This window comes from Mus musculus, chromosome 12, assembly GCF_000001635.26.
Source record: "Mus musculus strain C57BL/6J chromosome 12, GRCm38.p6 C57BL/6J".
Lineage (NCBI taxonomy): Eukaryota > Metazoa > Chordata > Mammalia > Rodentia > Muridae > Mus > Mus musculus.
The window spans coordinates 27022119-27038261 of record NC_000078.6 but is presented as its reverse complement, the minus strand read 5'-3'; the positions used below and the strand labels follow the sequence as shown (position 1 = coordinate 27038261).

The 16143-nt window shown below is 40.2% G+C and overlaps 1 long non-coding RNA gene across 16 annotated transcripts in view; it reads left to right on the top strand.

The window, feature by feature from the left end:
• Positions 1-9269, top strand: part of Gm30515 — a 54554-nt gene extending 45285 nt beyond the window's left edge. For 13 of the 16 annotated variants that reach the window (XR_001780587.2, XR_001780584.2, XR_001780582.2 and 10 more), the window contains one exon: positions 138-4239. This is a non-coding gene — a long non-coding RNA (predicted gene, 30515). Of the gene's footprint in view, positions 1-137; positions 4240-7690 lie in introns of those variants that run through there. The other 3 variants (XR_001780580.2, XR_001780588.2, XR_001780586.2) reach the window with 3 other exon arrangements.
• Positions 9270-16143: the final 6874 nt, after the last annotated feature.

The following is a 16143-nucleotide window of genomic DNA, read 5'->3' as shown; positions in this document are numbered from 1 at the left end:
TGAACAGCATTGTGAAAACCTCAGAGCTCCTAAATTACACACACTGTCTATGACATGGTTTCTTGAACATTGCACAAGCCTAATGTCAAAGCAAGCCTCAACATTTCACTTCTCTGATGTACCTTTGAACTTGACAGTGTTTTCAAATGCAGACACGTGGGTGGAACCTGAGTGCTGAGCCCCAGGCTGGAAAGAGGCCAAAGAGGAGGAATCCATGAAGCACTGGAAGCAAGAATGAGGTGTACCTCCAAAATGACCAACCCCCAAACAAGCAGTAGTTGTCAGTGTGGGTTGTCAAGAGTTACAGCCTCAGCAGGCACTGAAACTCTCCAGTCCCTACAGCATTACACTGGTAGCCAGGCAGCTACCAGGGAATCTGTAATAGGGATCAAGACCACAGGAAATGAATTTCTTCTTCTGTCCTTGTGCAGCTCAACCACCATTCCCTGGCTTTCCTTACCTTCCACCCAGACCCAGATGTCTAATCCAGACAGTAAAACTCAAAAGGATTTAAACTTGAGTCAGGTATGTAAGTCCAGAACTCAGGAGGTTAAGACAGTGGGATGACTGTTAAGTATGGGACCAATATCTATGATACAGACTGAACATCTTGACACCAAACAAACAAACAAAATTGGTAGGGAACCTCTTATTACCAACTTACAAGCAATTCCTCATGGCTTATACTTAAATAAGGAACAAAAGATGGACAACAGCTTATTTCAGCTACCTTCTGCAAATTCCCATTTCAAAGGGTTTGACATTTGTTTGTTACTTGTATGGAAAGATACTCGCAGAAAAACACCCCGTGAGCCTGAAACTGTAGCCTTATTGAGTGATAGGAACCTAACATGAAGACAGCAGTGTGTGCTCCTATGAGACACAAACTCCAAAGCTCTGGAAGGTCAGGTCAGTGTTGCAGGATGTGGATAGCCTCTGTGGTCTACATAAACTAGATGGAATCTTGCTTCCTAATCCAGGGCCTGGAAGTCAGTGTAACGTAGTGAGCTGCTTTGTCTTGCCTGCTTCACCTAGAGCCAAAGAGTCCTGATCTGAAATTGTCTACACTCCAACTTTTGTCTCTCCCTCTACTAAACAAAAAATAGAAGTTTTAATTAGAATAATGATAACTGAAGTTAGGAGACAAAAGGCCAGTAACAGACATCTCTGTTTCACACAGGAGAACCAAAGTCATTGTTAAGTCAATGATTCAGGCACACACACACAATTTCATTTTGAGGAGTATGTGTGTGGAATTCACTGTGGTTGCTACTCTGCACTTTAGGACTTACAATGTCACTAGGGTCATAACTCCTTTTGGATGACAGAGCCAGCCTCAAAATTCCTTATGTAATCACTTCATCATGGTTTATTTCTCAATAATATTACTTTCAACAATGATGTCCTTTATTACCTTCATTTAATTAAAAGATAAGGTGTCTTTGATTTGAAAGTACTGCTCCATTTCCTCTGGTTTTAGAGGAATATTTAAGGTGAGTAATTTATAGAGAAAAAATTCCCATAGGTAGAAATCCAGGAAAGGTGCCTTTGAATGTGTGCTGTCTCATAGCATAGTCTCAAAGATGTGCAGGTATGTGTGTGTGTGTGTGTGTGTGTGTGTGTGTGTGTGTGTGTGAGAGAGAGAGAGAGAGAGAGAGAGAGAGAGAGACAGACAGACAGACAGACAGACAGACAGACAGACATTTGGTAACTAATCCAGTCCAGCAAGCAAGAACTTGCTGGCTTCCTTAGGATTGAACTGGCATTCTGAGAGCATCATTAACTCTGTTGTGGCAATGAAGATCTCAAGGCTGGTGCACTTTTCAACAGTCTCCCAGCCTTCACACTATTTGGTGGGATGCATGGATTTCCAAGACCCTGACCACATTTGAAGTGCAGCAAGTATGCCCAGGAGATGCCCAGAAGAGACTGGCTGAGGATCCTGACTGTGGTTCACTGTGATTTTATTTTACACTGATTTCTTCCACCTCATCATCCTGGCAGTTCTTATTTCGAAGGATGGCTTCTTTCTCTTCTGAGTCTCAGACAAGCTTCCAGCTGGCTACTGCTGCCTCTCTTCTGCCAAGATGCCTTTGCACAAAGGAGATGGAGTTTTCTTCATGGAACTCTGTGAGGATCTAAAGGGACAAGGTATATGGTTAGACCGCAGCACAAATTGCAACATAGTTTTGGAGGGGACACTGAACACACACACATACACACACACACACACACACACACACACACACACACACACACACACACACACACGTAGATATGTGAACAAATGTTTGTACATACATGTATGGTGTGTGTGTGTCTCTCTCTGTCTCTCTCTTGTGTAGGTGTGTTCATTTGCATGTATGTGTGTGTGTAGATGAGAAGACAACTTGCAGAAATTGAGTCTCTCCTACCATGTGGGTCCCTAGGATAGAATTCATGTCACTAGGCTTGTCAGCAATTTTCATACTGAGTCACCTTGATGGACCACTCTAGCTATTTTATACAATCCTGATCTTAAGCTCACACTTGCTATTTAGTATTTCTTTGTGTGTTTTAGTAGTCTGGCATTAGGACTGTGAACAAATGTGACCGCTCTACCAATGCCCCTTGCACTGGGGCTCAGGATCTGATTCACTCTGACCAAGAGAACATTAAAAAATGTGATGGTGAAGGTGATTAGGAATTTATTGCTCCTGGTACTTACCTGAGTTTTCTACATTTGGATCCCAAAAATGACCTTAGGAAGACTTTCAGGCTAGTATGTGAAAGTTAGAAGTGGCATGAACCATCCCTTTCTCTCCAAAAAACCCAAAATCATGTAAGCATGCCACAGACACCAAACCTGAGGCAGGAAAGACTGGTAACTGCCAGAGAAGTGTGAGAAATAACTTTATTGTTTTTGCTTCTGAGTTTGTGGGTGATTTTTTCGTAGGTTCTATCATAGCTGGTAGAGAGATGAAAGAGCTATTAACAGAAATCAATTTTCCTGGAGATAGGAAAAGTCGAAGCACCTGCCCATTCAAGCTGTCAAATGATCTTAACTCTTTCACTTTCTCCCGTGGAACTATAGTACAAAACATATAATCCTGTTAAGAGCAATGCAGCTTCTACACTGGAGTCCTACGGAGGTGTCTGGTGGCAATTCTAGTGTTACAACAACAACAACCACAAGTACCATATCTGATTAATCCACAAACATTCTTCTATGTTTACAATGTAAGCATATTTATTTTATGCAACAGTGTGTTAGTCACACATTGTATAGCAATGATCAAAGCAATCAGAGAATTAAATAAATGCAATAAGGTTTTGGTTTTTTGGCATGTACTTTCAGTCCATGGTCAATTGTTTCTGTGTTTGGGGCATATGGCAAAGCCAAAAATCATGGCTGCAAGAATATGTGGCAGAGAGAGACCCAAGAATAAGATACAGGCCCTAAGGACCATTTTCTGTTGACCTATTTCTTCCAGCTTGTCTATCTCCTGAAGCTTCCAACAGCTCCCAGAACAGGACCACCACATGGGGACTGTGGTTGTTTAAATAAAAAATATCCACATTGATTCATGCACTTGAAAACTTGTTCTCCAATTGGTGATGCTGTTTTGAGGAGATTGTGGGACTCTTTGGAGGTGGAAACGTGCTAGAGGAGTCTACCACTGGAGGGTGGGATTTGAGATGTCACAGCTTCCATCCATACCTGATTGCTCTCTGCTTTCTGTGTGTGGTTGAGGTGTGTGTGTGTGTGTGTGTGTGTGAGAGAGAGAGAGATAGGCAGTCTCTTGCTCCTCCCACTATGCTTTCCCCTGTCATTATGGACATCTAGTTTCCTGGAATTTTATTTCCTTCAGTAAACAATTACAAAAACACTCAGTGAAGTAGGGCAGCCAGGAACTGTCTCTCTGACCACTAAGTGAGGTGGTAAGGAGCCAGTGTTATGTTCTTACTAATCAACAAAAAGAAGCTGCAGCCTGAAAGGAGACCTGAGGGACAGAACTCCTACGTGGGAAGACATCCTCTAATACTCAGATTTACTCATATCGCATATTTCATAGTCTTAGTCTTCAATGACTCCATTAGCAAAATGAGAAAACATGAACGAAAAAAATACTAGCCTTGATGTTATGACCTTAGTTTTCAGTGTCTGTTGAGTCCTGCTTGACCATGTGTAAGGGATGGAATGACAAGGTTCCTGTCCCTGGAACAAAGCCAACAGGGCATGGGCGTCCATGAGTATCGATGCTTGCTGTAGGCATAAGGCTTGTTTGATCAAAGATATATATATATATATATATATATATATATATATATATATATATATATATATATATCCTTCTGTCCTCTCTGCCAACATAAATACCTCCATGATAATCAGAGACAGCACGAGTCTTAGAGGCAGCATGAATCTGGGAGGTGAGGGTATGACTAATGCCTCAGCAAAATGGTAGAAAGCTGTGACCTTCACTACAGCCCTTAAGGCTGTGGAAAAGAATGCTGAAAACATGAGTTAAAAACATGTAACTTCCCAAATGTGCAAAATATAAGGATGCAATTTGAATTGTATAAGGAGCTACACAGCTTAGGAACAGCTTGTCAGAAAGACACTAAGGAAGGAGATAAAGAGATTTAGGGAGTGGTAATGACATGGCAAGTTCCCACCCAGCTAAATTTTTATTGTTTATGTTTATAAAAGCAGGCAGATTTCTGAGTTCAGTGTTAGCCTGGGGGACAGAGGGACAGAGATCTAGGCGCAGGCATGATAGAAATGATAATTTCTCACCAAGCTATTTTATTGTATGTGCTTATGCTTGTTTTTTTCTAAGAATCAAGGGGCTGGGGTCATGGGATGCTGGTTCCTGGAATAATCATAAGAGAACCTGGGATAATGACTGAATTGAAATGTAAATAAAAAACTGGGCTTCTGATCTTCAAGTGATGAGCTATCAGAGTGTTTGTAGACTAGCAAGAGAAATCTGTCTTGAGCGAGCAAGTGAGAGAGAGAGAGAGAGAGAGAGAGGGGGGGGGGGGTCAGGAAAGCGATCTTCAGCAAAACAGGCCATAAGCTTGTTGTCCATGATTTGATTTTGAGTCATTTGTTTCGCCATTCCCAGAAACCTCTTTTCTCAGAACCCCTCTCTAAGCATAGGCTGGTCCTTGGAAATTGTCCTTAGCTGTGGGGTAGGATCAGACCTTCCATCATTACTTTAGGATGGACAAGGCACTGACTCCTGGCCACTGTCCTCTGGATGTGATTTCCTCACTCCATAGGACCAAGTAATTATGTGTTAATTATTTTGCAAGCAAAGTAACTTGTATGCAGAAGTGATGATTAAGTGGAACTTTGCAGAATAGAAATGCTTGTTGGTGATGATAAGTGAGATTTTGCTTAATGAAGAAATGAAAAATGGGCAGCCCATATGCTCAGCAGATTGACAGCACAGCCTCAGTAAATAACCTGCAAAGTCCTTTCTTATTGGAGACAGAAAGTTCATGTGCTATAGAATTCTCTGTCTAAGGGCGGCTGCAACTACTGCTGCCTTTGTAAAACCACATTGCTGGGCTTAGAGGTGAGCTTCTACTGATCCATGTGAAACATTCTTCCCATGGTATCTAGAACATGGAGAGAGATGAAAGAAGGAATCAATGTCCTAAGGGAAAAGTAAAGTCACTTTTGTGACCCAGGGGACACTCCATGTGAGAACAGGTGCCAGGAAGACTTAGTTTAGCTTTCAGGAACACCACCAAGGGCTACTTAGGTAAAAGAAGTCAGATATAAAAACTGACTAATGCAGTCTTTGCTGCATCCATCAGTTTTCACAGTACACCTGACCTCTATTCAGACCCATGGCAGCTTCAAAGATGAAGGCAGTACCAAGAATAGTTTCTGTTACAGCCAAAAATCACATGGGTAGTCATTTATGAAAGTCCACCACTCCCAGTTGGTCCCATTTGGCACTAATGCAATCCTAGGGGAAGCAGAAAAACTAAACAGTATTATTAGCAATGACAGAAAGCTTTTAGCCTGGCTCCCCTGTACCATGATGGATGCTGTTTATCATATTTTACCTGTTGCTTTTAAACTTTCCTTGTCAGAATGAATCATGGCTAAGGGGAAGGGGACCAGATTATAGACAATGCGATTTGTCTAATCGCAGTTGCCCCTCGTCAAGAGCCGTGAGCGAATGTAAGCAGAAGCAACCCGCAGGCTGAAAATCATTCTCCCTGCCAAAACTGTCAGGGGTGCACCTGGCTCTGTATGAAAGCCCATACTCTGTGAAGGGGGTGGTTCCCTTCCTGTACCGGGGAGCCAGGTAGTGGAGGTGCAGGCTTGAGTCTTGCTATCTAGTGGGTTGATAATGAAGATTAATTTACTCATTCCTTATCGATGTAAATTGGAACATAGAGAGGATGTCTTACAGCTGAGTGGAGCCTGCCCTTAGAGACGCCTCCCTGTACTCCCCTTGTCAGCATTGAACTGTGTGGAAACCTATCATGATGGACTCCTGCTTGCCTTCTTCTTTGTTGATTCCCTGATCATTCTATGAGAGCAATAAACACATACAGAACTGTTTATTAGTGATCTCAATATTTATGCCACTTCCCCCTTTTTTGTATAGATAAACTTGTTTCCATTTTTGGCAGAAATAAAATAGTTTAAGAAAACCAAGGGTCACAAAAATCTGTATTTTTGACAAACTTGAAACTAGCTAATTTTGATGCTGAGTACAAGACTAATTTCATAACACAAACAATGCAAAACAAAACAAAACATACCAGTTGTCTCAATTGCACAGAAGTAACTATGGGGAAACACAGTATTATATGTAGTATGCTCCAAGTGGCTGATTTCAACAGGAAATGTCTTAGAAATTTACAAGGTACATCTCCAGTTGCCTCACTTCTAGCCAGCATTCTTGGATAGTACAGGTGTTTAGTCATGGGCCTGACATGCAAGTAAGGTTTCCACAGTCCTTCGAGCAATTGTTTAACTCATTTGTAAGAATGAGGTCCAGCTGGGACTCAGAAACAAGTTCCCCTATTCCCAGAGTACATGGTTTCTATGGTCTAGTTAGGGACCATACTTCCATGACCTTGGTTGGAGTAACATTTCTAAGCCTTAGTGAGCCTAGTACAGACATCAAAATACACTAGGTAAGTTTGGGGAATCCATGAAATAACGCGTGTACAGATATTTAGCATGTGAGGCAGGGAATGTATCTCAGTTGCTCTAGTGTTTGCCAAGCATCCATCAAATCCTACATTCCACTCCAGTGCTATATTAACCAGACATGCCCGATATCTCAAAATTTGGGAGGTGGAAGCAGGAAGAGCAGAAATATAAGATAATCCATCCTGATACCAGACTGGATACATGAAACCATTTTTAAAAAAAATTTTTAAAAGAAAACTTCAAACACAAAATCACAAAAGGAAATACTTAATAAAACACCCAATGTCAGCTCTTAATACATGTTGGTTCATTGGATTGTACTGCTGTTATGAATAAATTATAATGTTATCAGATTAATTTTAAACTAGTTTTGATTGTGAAGTAAAGAAAAATAGAATATGGATAGGTTATTATTATTATTATTATTGTGTTGTTGTTGAGCACATATGTCACAGGGCACATTCGGTAACCAGCAGACAATGTTGTGGGGTCAATACTCTTCTTCCATCTTTTTTTTAGATTCTGGAGATCAAATACAGATGACCAGACTTGAATGACATGTCCCTTAATCTTCTGAACCATTTCTTCACTCCAAGGCACTTTTACAATCTGAAGGAATGGAGGGGAATTGGTTAGATACAAAATGATGAGTGGATAGAGTGATGGGACATGAGTGAGTCTCCAGGCGCATTGGGCTAACTGTGAACAGAGGATGGAAAGCAGAGGGGTGACACACACAGGGAACAGTGGGTGGGTGGAGCCAGCAATAGCATGAGTGCTGAGATACCAAGGGAGCTATAAGAGTAGAGCAGGTAGAAGTCAGGTCAAAGTGGCCCTGCTCTGAGCTAAGTTGGCTCAGAATTTCCATTTGAATGACACACATGGTGGATGAAACTTTGCGCAGCATCTCAGCATCCCAGATCCATGGACTGCTACCTACTTGGCCTCCAAGGCTCCTCCACCCTTTCCTCTTTCCACTCTGAAAAGAAGTACAAACTTCTCTTGTCTTTACTTCTGAGAATTACTTATACAATCAAGCACAGAGTTAGCCTCTTTGTTTGCCTTCTCTTTCAGAGACAGGATAGGACAAACCTTCAGACACATCTGCATGTCTGCCTACAGATGCAATACAGATTCAAACCTCCCATTGGAGGACTTTGTTTTTTATTTTTTTATTAGATATTTTGTTTATTTACTTTTCAAATGCTATCCTGAAAGTTCCCTGTACCCTTCCCCCACCCTGCTCCCCTACCCACCCACTCCTACTTCTTGGCCCTAGTGTTCCTCTGTACTGGGGCATATAAACTTTGCAAGACCAAGGGGCCTCTCTTCCCAATGATGGCCAACTCGGCCATCTTCTGCTATATGTGATACAGAGCTAAACAAAGAATTCTCAGCTGAGGAATACTGAAGGGCTGAGAAGCACCTGAAAAAATGTTCAACATCCTTAATCATCAGGGAAATGCAACTCAAAGCAACCCTGAGATTCCACCTCACACCAGTCAGAATGGCTAAGATCAAAAATTCAGGTGACAGCAGATGCTGGTGAGGATGTGGAGAAAGTGGAACACTCCTCCATTGCTGGTGGGATTGCAAGCTTGTACAACCACTCTGGAAATCAGTCTGGAGATTCCTCAGAAAATTGGACATAGTACTACCCCGGAGGATCCCACAATACCTCTCCTAGGCATATACCCAGAAGATGTTCCAACTGGTAATAAGGACACATGCTCCACTATGTTCATAGCAGCCTTATTTATAATAGCCAGAAGCTGGAAAGAACCCAGATGTCCATCAGCAGAGGAATGGATACAAAAAATGTGGTACATTTACACAATGGAGTACTACTCAACAATTAAAAACAATGAATTTATGAAATTCTTGGGCAAATGGATGTATCTGGAGGATATCATCCTGAGGGAGGTAACCCAATCACAAAAGAAGTCACTTGATATGCACTCACTGATAAGTGGATATTAGCTCATTGGAGGACTCTTGAGGGGCAACTCTGAGATCCGAGTGTGACCATGTGCTTATCATGTCTGGTGCCTAGCAAGTCCATTGGGTCACCTGTAATAAATTCCCTGATGTTCAATTTCTAGGTCTCTTTCTTGTTTTTTGTTTTGTTTTGTTTTTCTCAAATTGGGTTTGAAATTGGGAGTGTGGGAGCCTAAAAATCCTGTATAAAATCCAGGGAAGGGCATGGACAATGGAGCAGTGTTCTGCATGTGAGCCAAGCTCTCAGATGGACTTCACATGGACCAACTGGTTTTACGTTCACAATGGACCTATTTATTCTGGGGAGAATCTGAGACTCTAAGTTCGACTACATCAGAGAGCTCGTGAGCAGCAAAGGCAGGTTTGAGTTTAAAAGTCTTGGGGCTGAGGTCTGTGTCTTGCTAATACCCCACTGCTGATTTTCAATCAAGTACATTAAATCTTTCTTTCTTTGTTTCTTTCTCCCTTTCCCCCTTTCCTTCCTTCTTTCTTTCTCATCTTCTTTTTCTAATTTGTGTGTATGGATTTCCATTCCCACCTAGATCTGAAACTATTTGATGTGAACAAAAGTAACAGCCATGCTGTTTCCTTGGGAAACAGATTTGCTGCAGGCTTGAGACTCTTGTAGATACTTACTGTTTAATACATTTATACATCACAGATTATTGCTTTACATGTATTTTGGGGATTTGGTGAAGTCATACTTTAAGAACCCTGGCATTAGTGAGTGTCAGAAAGGGAAATGAAGGGTGAGCTAGAAACTTTAGAATTGAATTTGTGCCAGGAACATGAATGGGATTCAGATCCATTACACAGTGCTTCTGCAGCTTCAAATTCCTAAAGCCCACCCCTCCTGGAAAGAAGTGTAAGTGACAGAAATGATCAAGTACAACAAATGTGTTAGAGCAGCAGGCACGATGCTGATCCTTTGCTGGTCTACTCCGAAAGGCTGTTTTGAAAGTTAATTGAATCACCATTTAGTGTTTGCCTACCCTCACATCATCTCAACCCTAAGTTACTATCAAACATGGGAATAAGTGGGATTCACCTGAGCCTACACTAACCACTTTGGTATATGGGTGAGACATAGAAGTAATTAAGCCCTAAGTTCACAAGGCTTTTTCTTCATGATTGTCTTCCTAAGTATAGAGTGCTTTCCAGTGTTTTCTACAGAGACACAAACAACCCAGATATGCGTTGTAGCCTCATATGTTCTTCACGAGGCTTTCTCTCTGGTCTCCGTAAATACTACTCCTGTTGCCGGTGTCTGCCTTTTGGCAGAGTGTGGGCATGATTGTTTACTGTGTCCACTCCTCCTCAAAATGGCATCCCTAAGAACCAAGTTCACAAACCCAAGATTCTACCTGCATGGATGTACATAGTGTGAGTATAGTGTTCCCTTCTCCCTTAAAACTTTAAAGAGATTTGTTTTAATTCTTTTTACATGCATGTGCATGTGTATGTGTGAGTTTATGCCTAAGAATAGAAGAGGATGTGGTATCTCTTGGAGCTAGAATTACAGATAGTTAGTCTTCCAGCATGTGTGCTTGGAAGTGAACTCGCATCATCTGGAAGAGCAATGAATGCTCTTAACTGTTAACTCATCTCTTCAGCAGTGTTCCCTTCTTTTTATTGGTGAGTATAAATTCTACTGACACACATTTAATAGTATTCCTGTAGCTAATTTCTCTTTTTTCCCATGTTACTGTGTTCTGTGACACTGTGATTTCAGGGGGCAGAGGTAGTTCTATGCTACTGAGTTAACTGCATGCTAACCACACTCTGGCTTGAGAATTCACTGATGTCTTTGAGCCATTGTGAGGTTGTCTTGGCTCAACACATACTCTCAAGTTTAGCTCACAAAGTATGGCACACACCTTTCAGGGAGAAACAGTCCTTGGGAAGTAGCAGCAAGATCCTATGCATATTCTAGCGGGGATGGGGTGGGGGGGGGAGAAGAATTGAAGGGAGCTGGAGCAATGGCTCACCAGTTATAGCATTGCTTGCTCTTCCAGAGGACACAGGTTCAATTCCCATCACCTATGTGGTGGCTCAAACTATACCTTCAGCTCCAGGGGATCAGATGCTCATTTCTGGCTTCTGTGGTCACAAGGAACACACACACATTACACAGACATGTGTGAAAGAAAACCCCTCACACACACACACACAAAAGAAAAGAAATAAACTTTAAAAAATGTGTAGTTGCAGAAAATGTTTCTAAGATCAAAGGACATGCTGTGCTTCCAGCAGGAGTCTTTTTTCGTCCAACACTTCCTTTCCTGTGGTGGAAGGGCTTGATGGATTGGAAAGGCTTTGGCTGTTACTTCTGCACAACAATCTCTCACTCTTTCTATTTGGCTGCTCAGAAATTTGATGTTGTCAATGATCATTGTGGCTATCAGAGCTGCTTAAACTGACCACGTCATTCTCCTCCATTAATCTTAATCTTCCACACACACACAACTTTATCTAACTTTCCTGTCTTCTCATCCTCTTTCGTCTTGCCGACTCCCCTCCATCCTCTCTAACAGTGAAGGCAAGTCTATTTTGTTAATTTGGATTTTCTCTCTTTCTTTTGAAGAGTTTGGCATCATGTTTCTCTTCTCAAAGATACAACCTATATTTCCTTAATTCTTTGTACCTATTTGTTTCTTTTCTGTATGCTTTGTTTTGGTTTTTATTATTTCTTTCCATCTACTAAATTGGGATTTAGCTTATTCTTTTTCTCAGACCTTGGTGTGCATCATCAAATGATTTCCTAGATTTTTCTGATTTGTTAACTAACGTTTTACAACTATAAGCTTCCCTTGTAGAATCACTGTCATTCTATCCCCAGACTCTAACATGAATTTTAATTTGATTCTAAGATTTTAGAAAATCCATTCTTGATTTATTCAGTGGCTACTTACTATTCAAAAGTATGCTCTTTAATCTCAGGACATTTTATATTTTGCAGTTTCCTTTAGTGTTGATTTCAAGTTCTTCCCCATTGTGATCAGCTAGAGTCTAAAAATTATTTTGATTTTCTTGTCCATGTTCAGCTTTATTAAGTGTCCTAAATGTATCTCATAGACTATTTTGAACAGTCAAGAAGAGTGTGCATTACTCTTCTTGAGTAGGTAGACTGTCTATAGATTTCTCTTGAGTCCCTTTGACCTAGAATGCTATTTAATTCTGATGGTTTGTTGTTGCTGTTGTTGCTGTTGTTGCTGTTGTTGTTGTTGTTGTTGAATTTTGGGTGGTCTGGATGCCCTATCTATTGGTCTATTGGTGAGAAGGGTCTATTGAAGTTGCTTACTATTATGTATAAACCAACCTGTGCTTTTATGTCCAATAATGCCTGTTTTATTAAAAATAAGGTGCACTTGAAACTGGAAAGATGTCTCAGTGTTTAAGGCCATTGTTTTTTGTTTTTGTTTTTTCCTACCAAGGATCGAGAATTTATTTTCAGTATCACAGTACCTCACGATCATCTGCCATTCCAGTTTCATGGGCCCAGATCCCTCTTCTAGCCTCTGCAGGCAACAGACATGCACACAGCTCAAGATATATACCGCAGGCAAAACATCCATGCACATAAAATCTATTAATTAAAAATAATTTAAAAATTTGGTGTTCAGTACATATATATTGGTGGTTGTAATTTTCTGTTGTCAGATGATTCCCTTAACCAATATGACATGACCTCTTTTTTTATATCTTCTGATTAATGATGTTTGAAATCTATTAATATAGCTACAACTGCTTTTTGTCTGGTGCCCTTTTCTTGGATCTTTCTGTATTTTCTGTCCTAGGTTGTTTACCTTGGACTGTAAGGTGCATTTCTTAAAAACAATACATAGGTAAGTCCTGTGGGATTTTGTTTTTATTTTACTCTGTTCTCTCTTTTTTTAATTCAACTAATCTGTGTCCTTTAGTTGGAGAATTAAACCATTTATATTTATAGTTATTATTGAAAGTTATATGTTAATTACTGATATTAGGGTGGAATTTTTGGTACCTTGCACATCCTCATTTGTTTAGTCCAATTGCTATTTATTCTTTTTGTGGTCTTATGGATGTATTTATCTTTTCTTTTATTGTCTAGGGTCCTTGCAATTATCTTTTCCGGTGCTGGATTTGGGATCATAAAAACCTGAGTTTGTGTTTATATTAGAATGTTTTTCTTTTCGCAATTACAAAGTACAACTCTGCTGGATATAGTACTATCAGTTGGTAATTGTTATACTTGAAGGAAACACTTCAGGGCAGGGACCAAGAATGTTTTGTGGTTCGCAAAATTTAAGCTGGCTTCTTCAAATGGAATTGATTTGAATCTTGAATAAATGTTTAATGTCCTATTGAGACTAATCCTAACACCAATATGGGGTTAAAAATTAACTTTAGAAAATCATTTATAGTAAATAAAGATTCCAGTAATTATAGTGGTTCTACATAGTTTACACAGAGAGGGGGGGGAAGGGGGGAGGGAGGGAGGGAGGGAGGGAGGGAGGGAGAGAGAGAGAGAGAGAGAGAGAGAGAAAGAGAGAGAGAGAGAGAGTCTAGGCAATGGTATATCTACAAGGTCAGGGCAGAGACTTAAAACAAAATAGTTATAATTTTGTTAAATTATTAAATGAAATATGCACTAATTGAATTTCACTAGTAAGAGTTGTTTGCATACACACACACAGACACACACACACACACACACACACACACACACCACAATTAAAGCTAATCACCCCATGTATCGATTGGTCTGATTTAAGCATGTTATGATCTGTGCATACAAATAGCAAAATGTCACGTACACTACACTTCCAAATTTTACTTGCTCATCACAGACACATTATCAGATAGAATCCCATTGAAATTTTTATGGTAAGATTTCATGAACAAGACCAACAAGTAATAGCTCCAGTTGACACACTAGGATCAGGGAAGAAAATCCGCTTGGCCTTACCCATAGATGAAGAACTACAGGTGGTTTACTGGGAAAGGTAGGTGCTCTTACATTATGCTGCCTCAAGTATTATAAACAGGAGATAATAAATTTAAGAGGCAGGGTGAGGAGGGAAAGAGAAGGTCAGAGGAGGGAGGATGGTTGTGATGGCATGCTCATGTATAAAATTCTCAAAAATGATTATGAAAAAGTAAAATAGAAGTGAAAGTCCTCCATTTAAGAGGCTGTTTGAATTTAAGGAAGGCTCTGTGCCCGATGGCTTACTGTACAGCTGCTAGATGTTGTGATTATTAAGACCAGAAATGTTTAGAACAACATGGGAAGTGCTTGTTATGAAGGAAAGGAAATTACAGCATTGGAAAGGTAGGGTGATCAAACTAGGGCACAAAAGTGTCTCACTATATTCTGTCCGGAGTTGAGGAATATTGAATACAATGGGCTGCATGCAGTCAGGGCCCTCTTGGCTCCATCAAAGCATCAAAATATTGATACCGTTTCTGCAGCTAAAGAACTGTGGATATGCCATTTAAAATATTTTTAAAATGCAGGTCTAGAAAGGTCATACCCATACACTCTATACACTGGTGTCAGCACTATATTAAATTGTTAGAAATGGCAAGAATTTCCTTGAAAATCAAGAGTGAGGTGAGGGCTTCACTCCTGCCACTCTTGTTCTTATGCTTCTTGACGTCTTAGCTATAGCAGAAACATAAAAGAGGAACATAAGGTGTAGAAATAGTAAAAGAAGAACTTATCCACATTTTCAGGTGAAAAGATCAAAAAAAATCCCCAAAAGCCTTTTAGATTTCAGAAATACTTTAAGCTCACTAGAAAAATATAAACACAACACACAAAACACAGTAGTTCTTCTAAAATCCCCCAAACAAGCTTGCTGAGAGGCATTTTGGATAGCAATTTAATTCCACTCACAACATTGAAAAAAAAGGTGGACAGAGAGGTAGATGAACTCATTCAAGATCTAGTAACCTCTACAATGAATAATGCAGAACAATAAACAATGAACAGCAACAAACAACAACAACAACAATCCCTTAGCAGTCACCTGGAGATAAAAAGCCCTAGAGTTCATGAGTCTGTGTGGTGAAGATTGAAATGCCTGAAGAGCTGAAGATGTTTATTCTGCATAGTCAGTGCCAAATCTTACTGGCATCTTCTAGAAACAGAAAAGTATTCCTAAGGTTCTGTCCCTCGTGGAGCAGTTCCAGTTGCACTGGAGATCCTGAGCAAAAGCCAGGAGGGTGGAGGAATCACCATTGCTAATCTTAAAACACACGACACAACCATAGTGACAAAGTGACATGAAAACACATAGGTTAATGCAGGAGAGCAGAACAAAGAAATGCTTTCACACAGCCCCAGACACCAGACTCTGTACATGGTGCTAAGAGCATGCAATGAAAAGACACCCTTTTCAGAGATGGTCCTAGGAAAGCTAGCTGTTCACGCATACGTGACTGAACCTAGATCACTACCTCTCACTAGTAAGAAAATTATAATTATATATACGATGACTTAATACAAGATATAAAACTTTGAAATTATCGGAAAAATGTAAAAGATAATCAAGATCTAGAGCAAGCAAAGGTTTATAGTTCCTCAGAAAATAAAAATAAGAATCGACAGAGGACTATTTTAAATTTAAAAGCTTCTGTATAGAAAACGATCAACAGAGTAAAGTCATAACCTGTGAAATGGGAGCGAATCTTTCCTAGTTACTCACTAATCAAAGGATTGATAGCGATGGCATGAAGAAGGCAAGGGCTTAAAACATCAATGCATAAAATAATTCAAATGATAAGTCAGCCAGTGAGCTCAATGGACACTTTTTTTAAAGAAAGAACTAGCAGGAAATAAACATGTGAAAAAGTGTGCAGAATTATCATCTATCAGGAAGTACAAACCAGAAACATGTACGATGAGATTCCTGCTCACTCCAGGCAAAGTGGCAACTGTCAAGTCAGGAAACAATTCCAAACAGATGATGATAAAGTTATAAAGAAACACT